Source organism: Thermobia domestica, chromosome 6, assembly GCF_964235325.1.
Source record: "Thermobia domestica chromosome 6, izTheDome1.hap1.1, whole genome shotgun sequence".
NCBI lineage: Eukaryota > Metazoa > Arthropoda > Insecta > Zygentoma > Lepismatidae > Thermobia > Thermobia domestica.
This window is the reverse complement of record NC_137459.1, coordinates 13,355,764-13,370,236: the sequence shown is the minus strand read 5'-3', so window position 1 is coordinate 13,370,236 and position 14,473 is coordinate 13,355,764. Positions and strand designations below refer to the sequence as shown.

Sequence of the window (14,473 nt, the reverse complement as noted above, 5' to 3'; positions counted from 1 at the left end):
GTAACCAATTTATTGTCTTCTTAATTAACCCTCTATTCAAACCCGAAGTGCTTCAATTCAGTCATTTAAAGTTTCTACTTTATTTTATCACAGAACAAAAAGCGAGAAATGGTGTACTTCAAACGATTCATTTTTCAACACGACGTACCGTGACTATTCCAACCACTCTACCGGTACCAGAAGTGGTTTAAATTTAATATTACTTCCGGTTTCGATACTGATTTCCGTAGAGCAAAACGATAAGATATCTCGAAGTGCGGTTTTCTCTACTAAATTCATTGTCCCAAGAATAGGTTCCGTCTTTCTCATTTAACCTTCTTGTTAAACCGAAAGTTGAAATTTATACGTTTTCGATTTTCAACAATTGAGGATTTTGATGTAATAAGGGCGTAAATCTGAAACATGCAATTGGAGAAAAACGATGTTAAAATTTAAGTAGCATTTTTTTTTTACATAAATAATATAATATGCAACATTTTATTCCGATATTGAATTGAAATGTTACCAGGAGGTTAAACAAGCATGGCAAAAAACACAAATGCGTTTGATGCAAAAAGGGCGTAAATTCGCTTACGCCCTTATTACATCAAGCTCCTGAATTATCGCCATAGCACAAAATAGTAATAGATAGAGTTAAGCTGTTTTCTGCAATCAACTCAGAGTCTTAAGAATGCGTACCGTCACAACCAGCAACACTACCCAAACCGAAAATGGTTGAAATTTACTACTACTACTTCTCATTTCAATACTGATTTATTTAAAGTAAAATCGATAAGAGATATCAAGATGTCGTTTTCTGTAAGCGATTCAACTTTCCAACAGTAGGTTCTATCTCCTCCTCTAACCATCTTTCCAATCCGGAAGTGGTTTAAATTAACACTTTGCGGTTTCAACCTTTATCAGCATAGAATAAAAACAGTAAGACATATTGAGTAATGGATTTAGCGTCCGAGGAACAGCTTCTGAAATTTTCTAATAACATACACATATTTCGGTTTATTTCCTTCCTTTCTATATTAGTATATTTGCCTGTTTCAAAAGATATTGACTGTTTTTGAACTGTGATGCGTCTGGCAGTTAAGGATATGCAGGAAGTTAAAAATAATCAAATTTACACAACTTTTCTGCAAAAACACGGCTGTGGTCAGAATACCAAGACGGGCGAAAAGGAAGCGTTATTATTTTATCTTTGGAAATGGAGATAACTTAAATACAGCTCATATTGTTGCTTGGTTAAGATTTTAACCTATATTTGCGTAAACGAAGAATTAAAAGTTTCTGAGATGGCTGAAGGTAGTCATAGGGTCGAACTCCTCATAGCTACGAGCTCTTATTCTCCTGTTTTCTTTCTTGTAATATAAAAGAACAGTGGAACTTCTTTGTTACCTTCTGCTTACGTATCAATGCATCCTTTGAAAGTTCATAAATATATCTGCATTATGGATGTAAGTTCTGCGATGTTGGCGATAGTTATTAACAACAATGTTTCTACCAAAGATGAAAATTATCTTAAACAATCAGTTACATCATTATTTAACTTGCATTCACGGGTTTGTGTACTGAGCTACTCATCATGCAGTTATGTGACGCTTTATGACTACTGTGTGTTATGCTCTTGCACGGCACTTTTTTAAAACATATTTTCAATGGTTGCTTAACAAATAGGCCTATAGGAAACACGTACAATTTTACAGTATGCATTATTCTCTCATGATCATTATTTAAAAGTATCATGAACTTGTTCTACTGAGATAGTAAAGAATAACAATAAAATATAAAAGGAAAAATGTTTCTCTGTTCCAATAATGAATGTTCACCACAATTTTTCTTCAACATGTCTGCAATAATAATTTTGTTCTATCAGCTTTGATTTCAATTGAAATATAGATGATTTGATTACAATAAGGTAACCTACTTAGCTAGTTTTTGCTTTTCTTCCTTGTAATTAATTCGTTCTCGAAAATGAAAAAAAAATAATAACAACGTAATGTGCAATATGATTTCTTTAATAGCTCGATGGCACATTTTCAACTGGGTGTTCACTGATTAAATGCCACGTAAAATTCAGTTGCTATAGGGGATTCTCTATGATGCCAGTTAAAATAATAATAATAATAATAATAATAATAATAATAATAATAATAATAATAATAATAATAATAATAATAATAACTCATGATCCCTGACACTGGTTACAAGTTACATATGAGTATGTTGAGAAACCAACTATGAATAAAACTGACTCCATCATTATCTGATGTGAGTGAAGAAATAAATAAAGGAAAACTAAAATTTCTGAAACCAAATCTATAACATTCTAGTAAATGGTGTGTAAGTACTGCCGCTAAACAGCCTTTTATATAACTTTAAATAAATTAAGTGGTATTTTTATTTTGATCAAACATGAAAGCTTTGTAGTTCCTTGGCAAACATTTTGTCCGAGCTGAAATTCCATGCACATTGATCCAGAACTTTATTCTGATCCCACTACTTCAAATGAGATTAAGCATTATGTTAATTTCGAAACAGTAGTCGAAGCTATTAATAGAATCACTTTGTTATATTCGAAATAAGGATATGGTATTTTCCTACTTGTATAAACTATGCTGTGGCTTGGGCAATAAAGAGAGCTTCAGACGTAACGAAATGGTTTCGCCAGTGCTATTACTATTAACAAGCTATTACTACCACACACACACACACACACAAAAAACATGGCATCATACAAGCTAGTGACAATTCGTAGTACCAAATCAATTAAACTAGCTCAATGGATTTTAACATTAATTCCTTTTACATGTCTTTTCTCAAATTTAGTCAACGAATCGTTTTCTTCTTTGATTTTATTTTGTTTTGCAGTTCTTTGATTTCTCTTAATAGCTATGTGTGGTAAAAACTAAGTACAAAGTAAATATAATGAAGGTTGTCAGAAAACAGTAGTTTAAGATTTGTACACTAGTAAAGCACTCATTACCATTTATTCACTAAATTAAAGATTCACTTAGTAATTAATAGAGAGCTGATTATGAAAACTAGGGAAACCAACACCATGGGAACACGTTACTTGGTAAAACCAAAGCACAGTGTTGTATGCAGCACTTGTTTATTAATAAAGACTTACGTCTGAAGCACGTAATTTCAAAGGGTGATTTTTTCTCAAGAAACTGGATTCTCATCAATCTTGCACACCATTTTTATCAGTTTCATGTTGAACAGACGGTCAAGGCTATTGGCGTACATCATTGGAGATCCGCTTATGAACGGACTAGTTGTAAGAAAACAGGTTCCTCTCGGACAGGATTATCATTAAATGCAGAACTTCAAGGCAACAAACACTGTACACAAACCATACTCCCTCTCGACTGATCCATTAGGCAATAAATGTATGTACACGGAATCAACATTACAATCGAGATAAGAAACAAAAAAGATGCCCAACGCGAAAGAGAAAAGGAAGTTTGTTAATAGTATATGATATCCTAAATTGCCATTTAACAATAAGAAAACAGATAATCTCCGTAACGACTCTCGCAACACATCATATAATGCCGCAATCAAATAATAGAGGGTCTAATTGTCATATTAACGCACGACTGTGACCATCCTATGATTACAGATTGCATTTAATTCGGTTTGAGATTTCTCTGTGTTGAATAGGTGTTCTACAGTTCGCGGTTAGCAAATGAATTGTGTAACAACACTATATGAGAACTCGTGAAATGCATTAGAACCGCCGGCAAATCACAGTACAACTTAATTTGTTCGATTCTTCGAACTGTAATAACAGTAATTTTGAGGAGTACTTTCGAGACTTAACAACGTGTAAACATCATTTTCTTGTTACACTACTATAACAGGTGCCAGGGGAAAAATGTCCCAGAATGGATTAAAAAAAAAAACTTATTTTTGGAAATCGCAAACTTTGGTTATCCTATTTTTGTAGACTCCACAGCGCTTTATTACGACACCTGTTACGAATGAATAAGAAGGTTATTTTAAATGTCACCTTGATGGTCTTCTTATGACCTGATGAGATACTTTATATTTAAAATAAGTCTGCTTCAGGGTTCAAACCCAGTACCTTGGGTTGATGGCTATGCTGCGACCAGAAAACATTTTGGTTAAAGATGTGTCTCGTTTCTTATAACATACACCTACCTGATTACCGAGGACTTAAATTTATTCACAATTAAAGCTTGGGAAATTACATTAATTCGTGGCTTTATGAAATGTTAGAAAGAAGATGTAGCCAATGTAGGAAAGAAGAATTTGAAGATCTTACGTTAAATAAACAAATAAATAAGCAATCTTTAAATAATAGCTCGTACCACAATACCTATAGCATTACAGCCATATTTTAAAAAAGAAAAGCTAAAGATGAATCAAATTCTATTGTTTTAATTTTTATTATATTTATTTATTTCTTTATTGTTTGTTTGTTTGTTTATGTAAGTTCAGTGCTCCTATTCAGCACGAAGGATACATGAGACGTGGTCGTAAAGTTTAACATGATGCATTCAAATTGCTTAGCGCTCTCCCACATCGAAGGCTTAAGCGCGAACGACTAGATCAGCGATGAGCGCTAGCACTTTGTTATTAAGATGTGAGTAGTACGCTAGAAAGAACAATAGTCATGTAGAGTCTTCTTCAAAATCTTTGATCACTCAAATCTTCGTTAGAAAATCTGTATTCTAATCTATCGATAGAACTAAATCAAACTCATTTCAAGCCAAATTGTTTCATCTTGCTGCTAATGGCTGTAAGAGTGTGGTTTTTCAAAGAAGAAAGCCATTTTTTAAAACAAGAAAATACAATAATACGTAGTTACATTGCATGAAAAAAAGAAAAAAGCACCTGCATACTACTTTCTATAGAATAGATTCCTACTTTAATGAGTAATGTAGAGAACACCGTAGACTATCGGATAAGTTCATTACATTTATAAATCTGGGAAAAGTCAAATTAATATGTAATATGTTCTCTGAGGGAACAAAGAGACAAAAGTATGCATCGAAATGTGGTGGAAGAAAAAATCAAATGAGTTTTCTTTGTACCTTATGAAGCACAAACTGAAAATGACCTGAGAAATGTTTTATACAAAATTTGAAACATTCAAAACTAAATCTGATTCAAACTGATACTCAAAGGAAAGAATGTGAACCAAAACATATCAACCTGTACTTCTCCTCGCACCACAGCCACTAACACTTTCCCTTTCATCTTGGGTTCGATTCCCAGTGGTGACACTCAGCCGAAAAACTTCAGGTCAGCCATCTTTTTCAGGTGATCCATCTTGAGTGAAGGTTTCCTGGGATTTCTTCATCCACACCAGGCGAATCCGGGGTTCGTACCTAACATACAGGTCACAGGCTGTTTCCTTCCTTCCCCTTTTTCCGGATAGTGCGCTCGCCCAGGGAGACTTACGCCTGAGGGACTCGTAATGTTTACAAATATGTACAAATAAATAAATAAGGAACTTTATCTCGGAAAATCGAGAAATCTCCAGCCTAAGTCACGATAAGACACTAATGGGAAAATAATATGTACAGTTTTAACACTATATAAAACGTTTCTTTAGTTAATAAATTACTTACTTATGATTGCAATTATGATAAGGATATTGATACATAACTCTTAGCGTGTTTGCACACGATACCGACAAAATCGGAGGAAGCTCCGATAATATCGGTGTCGGTGTCCGCGTACTTTGCACTCGTCGCCGACAATATCGGTGGAAGCCCCGACAATATCGTTGCCGGTGATGAGCGAAGTAAGCGACACACACAATATATTTTGCACTGTTTCTAAAAAATCTTCTCCGTATATGGAAACAAATAAAAGTAATAATAATCGGGAAAATTATCTTTCAAAAGAATGATTATAAAAATTGTTCTGAAGAGGTGTGGAGAACGGTACAAGACTTAGAAAAAATAGGCCTGTGCCTAAACATGTTTAGATTTAACAGTGCCATTTTAAATAGATGTCGTAAACATATTATTTTCGTTTCGATGAGAATTGATGCTGCGGTACATTGCAAACTATATTAGTTTTTAATTTTTGTTGAAACACTGTTACATATTGTATGTATGTATGTTATTTTGTTTTCCATGCAATTAACACTAATGTCATTAGTAGATTAAATTATAAGATTCGAATTAGTAATTTTGTTCTACATTGCTCTATACACACAGTGGCGCAAATCCCGGGGGGATTGTCCCCCCCAATAATCCGATTTGAAATGTGTTTTTTGGGAGAGAAATTTGATTGTGTCCGGTCGCCAGAAAGGAAAGTGAGATGAAATTAATGTCCACTCAAAATAAGCCTCAAATCTGCCCGCCTCCCAATGTTGAAGACAACTCTGCTCCCCTGATCCTCCACAGCATTGATTATCGAGCACAGAAATATTTTGAACATCTCTCTCTATCTCTCTCTCTCTCTTTCTCTCTCTCTCTCTCTCTCTCTCTCTCTCTCTATATATATATATATATATATATATATATATATATATATATATATATATATGTACTCCTTCCAGGCAGGATATCTCGCTTACCTCGCCACCATGTATTGCAAGTAATAGAAATCTCCTCATAAGAAAGAGTAACCAAAAACTTCCTGTAGTTTTTAAAAATATTTTTAACGCTAATCCTTTCTTTTCCTGATTTCATTTTGTTTCATCCTTCCTTATTTTTTTCATTTCTGGTCTCGAAGTGGGGGGGGGTCCGGACCCCTCGAACCTTCCTTGGCTACGTGCCTGATTCACAGTGTATCAAACTTTGAAAATTACGCTTAAATTAATTTCCAAAATGTATTAAAATGTAAATGCATTAATATATTAAAAAAATATACCATCGAAGAGTGTGTGTGTGTGAGAGAGAAAGAACAAAAATAAAAGAAGGAGTGGAAAATAATCAAGAAATTGGTTATCTAAATTTCCTATATTCTATTTGGTAATAGCCATTTAGAGGGAAACCAGTACTCTTCAGACTTCCCACATGTTATACTTATTTAATAAAGGGAATTAGCTACTCCAAAACAGAGATTAAAAAAATAATAAGCTGTTCCGAAGTTGTTTATAGGACAAGATAATAATAATATTATTATACAATTGTAATAGAAAAATGGAAACAACAAAATTCCAAAGACAAGAAACGAAACATGAAAATAATATGTATACAGCACCTTTTCAGTCACTCTCTTCATCTAACCCACTGGCCGGCCGACATAATCGGCCGCATTTGCATACAATCATAAGAAAACATTGCTCCCGACAAAATCGGTGTCGGCGATGTCGTCGACAATATCGGGGACTTGGTAGACAGCATCTGCGTGTCGGAGGATCGGCCGATAATGTCGGTGGCGTGTGCAAGCCACGATTTGAGTACATTGGAGTCGATTTCACCGCCGACATTATCGGCGCTTCCACCAATAGTATCGTTGTCGTGTGCAAACGCACTTAACCCTCACAAAGCAGTTTTGAGAAAAATGTAATTAAATAGAATATTGTAAATGCAAAACTTAAATCACTTAAATTCAACCTCCTATCTGTCACATCAATAACTTCTATGCGACTCGTTAGCCACTAAGCTACTAAATGGTAGCATTTACAACTGTTATCAATCGAGTTTCCATGGCCAGTACTTGATTTTTGAACGGGCGTTGACCACAGCAAAAAGCTCTGGGTCATATGTCTCACAAACTCCTAAATTAACTAATTCTTACAGAATACACATCAACACCAATAGTTTTAATGTAAAAACTAGATGAGCCTGCGCTCTCTACACAGTGCATCATTCATATATGAGCATGAATCTTCTTGTTATTCCTCACATATGTCAATGTCCCTTTGCAGACACTAGTGAAAGACGTCTTGATAAAAATCGGCAAGAGATACCGTAAAGGCGAGATTTTTTTTTTTTTTTTCGATTTCTCTTTCAATATCTCGCACCGTCTGCAAGATTTCAGCCTACTCCCGTTTGAGTTTTTAATTAATGTATGCTCAGCGTTTTCTTTCTTCTTGCATGCAGTATGTAATAAGCAGTGGTGCCCACCCCCCTTATGTCCATGACGCACCCCCCGCAATTCTCTATCCATAGGTGTTCTTCCATGAAAAAAAATATTTTCGATTATTTTTATACCCCCCTCAAACATATTTATATAGATTTTTAACCCCCCAAATATTTCAATGACGCAGTTTGCGTCATAGCCCCCCCTTGTGGGCACCCCTGTAATAAGCACATACATGAACTAACTGTATGGCCTATGGAAGTCGGAGGTTCGAAGCCGCGTTCACAAAAGCTCTGTACTGACTTCTATCCTTAGCCAATTGGATCCAGTTTCTACTTTGTATTCCTATTTCTGCGAGATCCATCTTCATATTGTCCTCCCATCTGCGCCAAAGTATTCCTAATGGTCGTTTTCCGGCTGGTCTGCCAGTTAAGATTTTGAAAGCGTTCATTCTTTCTTCCATCGTGGCTACATGGCCTGCCCACGTGAGCCTCCTAGATTTGGTGACCCTAACAATGTTGGGTAAACCATATAAATTATGTAGTTCCTCGTTATGAAGTTCCCGCCATTCCCTATTCCCGTTTCTCTTGGGTACGAATATTCGTCTCAAGATCTGGTTTTCAAATACGTTCAATCTATGTTCTTCCTTTCGAGTAAGCGACCATGTTTCGCAACCATACAGAACGACAGGCATGATTATCGTTTTATATATTTTAAAATAAGATAATACATTACACATAGAATCAATGATAATGTCAGTGATATATGGTGTTCATTGGGCAAAACACCCTAAACAATAAAAACTCAACTTAGTCTTTAGAAAGGTTATCCTTCGGTTTTCATTATAATTTGGCCGTGGAACAAACCCCTGAAAGGTATGTAACCCATATATGCAATTATGTTGTGTTGGAATGTATAAGAGGTAGGATATGATGCTTGATTTTTTTTTTTTTTTTTTAATTTCAACACTTCCAGCGTACCCGTAAGAATGTAATAAAGAAATAATGGCCGTGTTTATTTTTTTAAAATATTGAGTTAGAACTGGACAATCTACGCAAAACTTGCAATCGATCAGTGAAAACGTCATCTTTCTAGAGCCTGCAGTTTCCGAGATCTCACTGTCGAAAGGATTTGCCACAAACATATAAACGTCCACAAACATATCTATCTATTAAAATGCTACAATAGCAATTAAGAGCGCCTGAACTCCAACATATAACTTTTGCTTTCAAATCTTTAATTTACGGTTGTGTGTGATTTCACGTTCAACAGAGACAAACATTTTAAGTATTTGTACTTTAAATAGTGTAAATTAGTTAACTATATTTTTTCATAAAGTTTATGATATAAAATTATTGTTCAAAGCCTTTGTATTTTAATAAGCCTTCTCTAAAATCAATGCATGCGAATTGTGCTTCCATCTTCCGAGTTATTTTAAACTATATGTTGAGGACCTTTATATGTTTGTGGTCAATCCTTTCGACAACGAGATCTCGGAAACTACAGGCTCTAGAAAGATGTCGTTTTCACTGATCGATTGGAAATTTTGCGTAGATTGTCCAGTTCTAATTGAATATTAAAAAAAACATGACAATTATTTCTTTATTACATTTTTTAGGGTACACTGGAAGCGTTGAAATAAAAAAACTAAAACGTCATATCTTACGAGTTATACATTCCAACACTACACTGTTGTATATAGTGGTTGTATATGCCGCAAGCGTTTGTTTCATGGTCAAATAATAATGAAAAAGGAACGATAACCATTTCTGCAGTCTAAGCAGTAAGATGAATCTTTATTTTTGGAGTGTTTTGGCCAATGAACACCATATATAACTGCCATTATAATTAATTGTGTATGTAATGTATTTGCTTATTATATACTGCATGCAAGAAGAAAGAAAACACTGGTCATACATGAATTAGAAACTCCAACCGGAAGTAGGCTCAAATCTTGCAAACGGTGCGAGGTATTGAGAAAAAATAATCGAAAAAATCTCCCATTTATGATACCCCTTGCCGATTTTTTTTAAAAATCAATACGTCTTTCAGTTGTGTCTGTAAAGAGACATGTACACATGTTGTGAGGAATGAGAAGGAGATTTATGCTCATATGCGAATGTTGCGCTGTGTAGAGAGCGCAGGTTCAGCTAGTAGTTTTAAAAAACTGCAAAGAAGGCAGGACAATTCATTTGCATTTATTTTGGAGAAGGCTTATTGAAATGCAAAGGCCTTGAACAATAATTAAAAATGATAGACTTTATGGGGAAAAAATCTCTTTAAGTAATTTATTTAAAGTACACATATTTTAAAATTTTTGTCTTTGTTATAAACGGGAAATCACAAATAACTGTAAATCAAAGGTTTGAAATCAAAAGTTATAAGTTGAAGCTCAGACGTTTTTATTGGTATTGTAGCATCTTAATAGATAGATAGATGGTTTAAAAAAATAAAAATAGTCTTATAAAATAATTTCTGTATGTTTATGTTTAACATCTTTCTAAGCTACATTATTAAGCATTTATTTTCTTTCATTGTTGTTTGGAGGATGTAAACAACAAAATTAGTAATTTAATGTTTTTTTTTTATGGTGATGTCTTGAATTCTATACGATATAACAAATAGAAGTATTATTTCACTTTGCTTAGGGTGTTTTTAAAGAAAGAGCTCTCCAGAAATATTTTCCTTCTTTTTACAAGTAAGTGCACTATACTTGTCGGACAGCGGTACAAAGTGTGATAATTTTGCCTCAGCATGCTAAGAGAATAATCCGGCATTCTAAAGGTCAACCAACTGATCTTGTCAATTACTTTGGACCAGTGGATTTTAATCGTCCAATAGTACTACTAATGCAACCATAGCCCGAAAACAGTTTTTTTGAGTATTCTACAAGAAGCGTCAAATGAAACATGGACCATCACGGTACACGGTCAATAGCATTACCAAGCTATTGTTGCATTTGTAGTACTCTTGGACGATGAAAGTATGTCGCTCCAAAATGTATAGCGCCATCTATTGGTTGACTTTGAGAATGTCGGATAATTATTTTGACATACAGAGCTGGAGTTCTGACCCTTTGTAAAACTGGTCGTGAATTTTGGTGTCTTTACCTGTAAAGCGAAGGGAAATAAAATGTGTTACTTTTGAATAATTCTTTCTTTTTTTAATAAGACCTTGCATAAAAACAAAACGTTCAGACTGAAGACTCTTTCAAGTGGAACGAGTATGGAGGGGCAGATAACTCCCAAAACTCAAAACTTTCACTGACTAAGAAATAATTTCAAGTAAATGATTATGGATTTACGGCCGAAGTAGTGTAGTCGGCAAGATCCCTACTAGGGAACTGGATACAATCCTTTGGAGGTGGGGTACGATTTACAAAGCGTGTCCAAATGAAACCTCCCTGGCAACATTGCGCGCTCTACTGAGAATTGAGGAAAGTGTACGTGTTGGGCAAAGAAATCAACAATTAATAATAGATGCATACCAGACAAGTTGTTAATGCGTTACGTTCGAATGTGGTGGCACGGAAAGTGCGTGGCGACAATTGCAAACTCAGCCCGCGTTGATCGACGCGCTGTGATTCAATTCTTGTCAGCAGAGGGATGGCAGCCCAGTGAAATGCACAGGAGATTGAAAGAGAAGTGTGTATCGGAGGCAACTATAAAGAATTGGGGACGAATTTTCCTTGAAGGTCGTGACCACACGACAAGCTCTCCATGTCTAGGCCAGGTATATGCATCAACAGTGATGACCTCGTAGTGAAAATTGACACCAATCAACGGAGACTAGAGGATTACCAGGAAAGTGTACCTCCGCAAACCGTTGAGTTATTCCAAAGATGGTGACAAATTTCTTCTGCTCGTTGTGAAAGGGGAGGAGACGTTGTTCCATTATTTCGAACCCTCAATGAAATCAGGAATTATGCAGTGGAGGCATCCGTTATTGTCATAAGCGAAGAAAATGAAAACCCAACAATTAGCTGGCAAGATTATGCTTATGACATTTTTGGACCACCAAGGACCATTGTTGTTAGAGTTTAAGAAAGTCGACATCACAGTGAATCCAGAACGCAACACCGCGACCATGACGCTCAACAAATTGTGAATTGCATACGAAATAAACGCTCCAGGATATTGACGTCTGGTGTTATCATTCTTCATGATAATGCTGGCGTTCATAGTGCAGGAGGCGTTAAAGGAGAAGCAATGGGAAGTTCTGCTTCTCCCACACTGCATCCCGGACTTATCACATCTCAAGGGAAAAAGTGTTTCACAGCAATTATGCGGTGAAGTGCGCTGTGATGGAGTTGTTCAGTGTACAGAGATAATCCTTCTTTTGGGTCGAAAGTCGAGTCCTGGTGAAGTAGTGGGATACCTGTCTGAACCATATCATGACTACTAATCCCTAACATCGGCTACTTTTGACCTCTGCATTCTTTTCTACATGTGCTCCCTGTGTTCGCCTGTATTTTCGATTCCCATCATGGGCAGGTTCCATTTAGACACCTTACCTTCCAAGTTCTTCCTTCGTTACAATGTAGCTCAGGGGCTCACCGACCTCCTGTAAAATCAGTACTTAGAGAAATCTGGATGGTGACTACGTCAACTTCTGCACATTCCCAAGTTGATTAAATGCTATCATGGTAGCTATTGATATAGGACAACCTTTTAAGCGGTTAAATTTGGAAGTGTTGACGTAGATTCTAGGGAAGGTTGACTTGGAATGAAAGGGGAAAGATTTATCAGGAACTTACACTTGAATCAACAAGAGCCAACACGAGGGATAAAGGGTAATTGGAGAGTGACTTAAAGAAATATATTGTTTCTAATCAAAATTATTCAAAACATATTTAGAAGAAATAATACATAATAATGAACAGCAGAAAGGATGATAGTTTTGTAGCAGGTAGACTGATTAGGTATACCTTAAACTGCAGAGAACACGTTTCTGTTTTGGGGATCTCAAATCAAACATAGCCTGTTGTTAGGGAACTTAAAACGTAAATAATATAAGATGAAAAAAATGTTAGTGCTGATTAGGATGTAGCGGTCTGTATCAAATAAAGGTAAAAAAAAAATGAAGAGATGACTATTTTCCTAACCTAAGTAGCACTAATAGTGAATAAGTTTCTCTCCTGGGTATTAAATTGGCGCGTGTGCCCTTGGTGTACACAGTAATTTGACTATCATTCACTTTCATTGCTGTCTGTTTTAGCTTAAGTACGTAACCATGGGAAGTTAAGGTAAAAGAAACCAGATAACATTTCATTTCACTCTTTGAAAGCTAAGCTAGAAATGAAAGTAAGGAAAGAGGAGAAAGGGAATATTTTGCAGGAACATCGAAAAAAGAGTAAGGAGAAACACAGGATGCAGACAAAATTTACAACTATTGGGGATTTTAGATATATGGATGTAGAAAATAATGAATAAAAATGGTTGATTGAAACAGAAAATCAGTAAGAAAAAGCAAAGGATAGCAAGAAAGGAATGAGCAAGCTTTATTTTTTTTAAATAGGAAAACATGGTTGAGTCATTGTTTGAAAATAGATTTGATAAGATGTCTAATGCAGTCATTTCCAACTGGATTGCTGTTCCACTTTTCTGTAAACCATACATAGAGTAAATCTGACGTTAGGAGTAAACAGTACAAAGAAGAAAGATTTTTTTTTTTTTTGTTTTATATTCCACTGTTATTCTGTGTAGGCTAAAGAAAATGGTAATTATAAGTAAAGAATGAAGAAAATGTGAAGAAGCGGAAAAACTTCAAGAAACTCCCTACGCTCGCACGATGTTTGTACACCACAGAGCCTAGTTGACACGAGCTGAAATTGAACCAGGCATCGCAAGCAACAGAGATATACGCTCTACCACTGAGCCACCAGGCCCTACGAAAAAAAAAACATTCTTCAGGCATACTCATGTATCCACAACTGCACTTCCAACCCTTGCTTCTCTTATTCTAGTGTTTCTCTTTGCTAGTTATCTTACCATAAAAACATGCTCCAATCTCAAACATCGGACAGTTGAAAGTGACTGGTCTTATAGTGGAAGTAAAAGCAGTGAAGAAGGAAGGTACAAATAATTGGCTGGATTAAAATTAGTAACTCAGACGTCAAACCGAAGAAGCTAGCCCCAGAAGAACCATACTGCTCGACATGATGATAATGATGGTGATGTCAGAAGTTGAGTAAGATTTGCAACATAGATTGCTTCGCCAGCGTTCTTTCGAACTTTCCTTCCTCTTGCATCATTTAGAAGAACAACAGGATAAACAGGATTACTGGCTTCAAGGAAATGACCATTTTCCTTCTTTTCATTGCAGTTTTATGTGCATACTTGCTGAAAATGGTTAAAAGAATTTTTTTAAAATAACGTATCTTCAATGTTTTTAAATTGTAATTTAGCTCATTTACCGAATAGTTAGCGTCCTTGTTTTGTAAATGAAAGATCCACGTATTTTCATC

At 35.5% G+C, this 14,473-nt stretch overlaps 1 protein-coding gene across 2 annotated transcripts in view; it reads left to right on the top strand.

Moving 5' to 3' along the window:
- Positions 1-14,473, top strand: part of LOC145687848 (leukocyte elastase inhibitor-like) — a 313,393-nt gene that overhangs the window by 136,123 nt on the left and 162,797 nt on the right. The window lies entirely within an intron of this gene.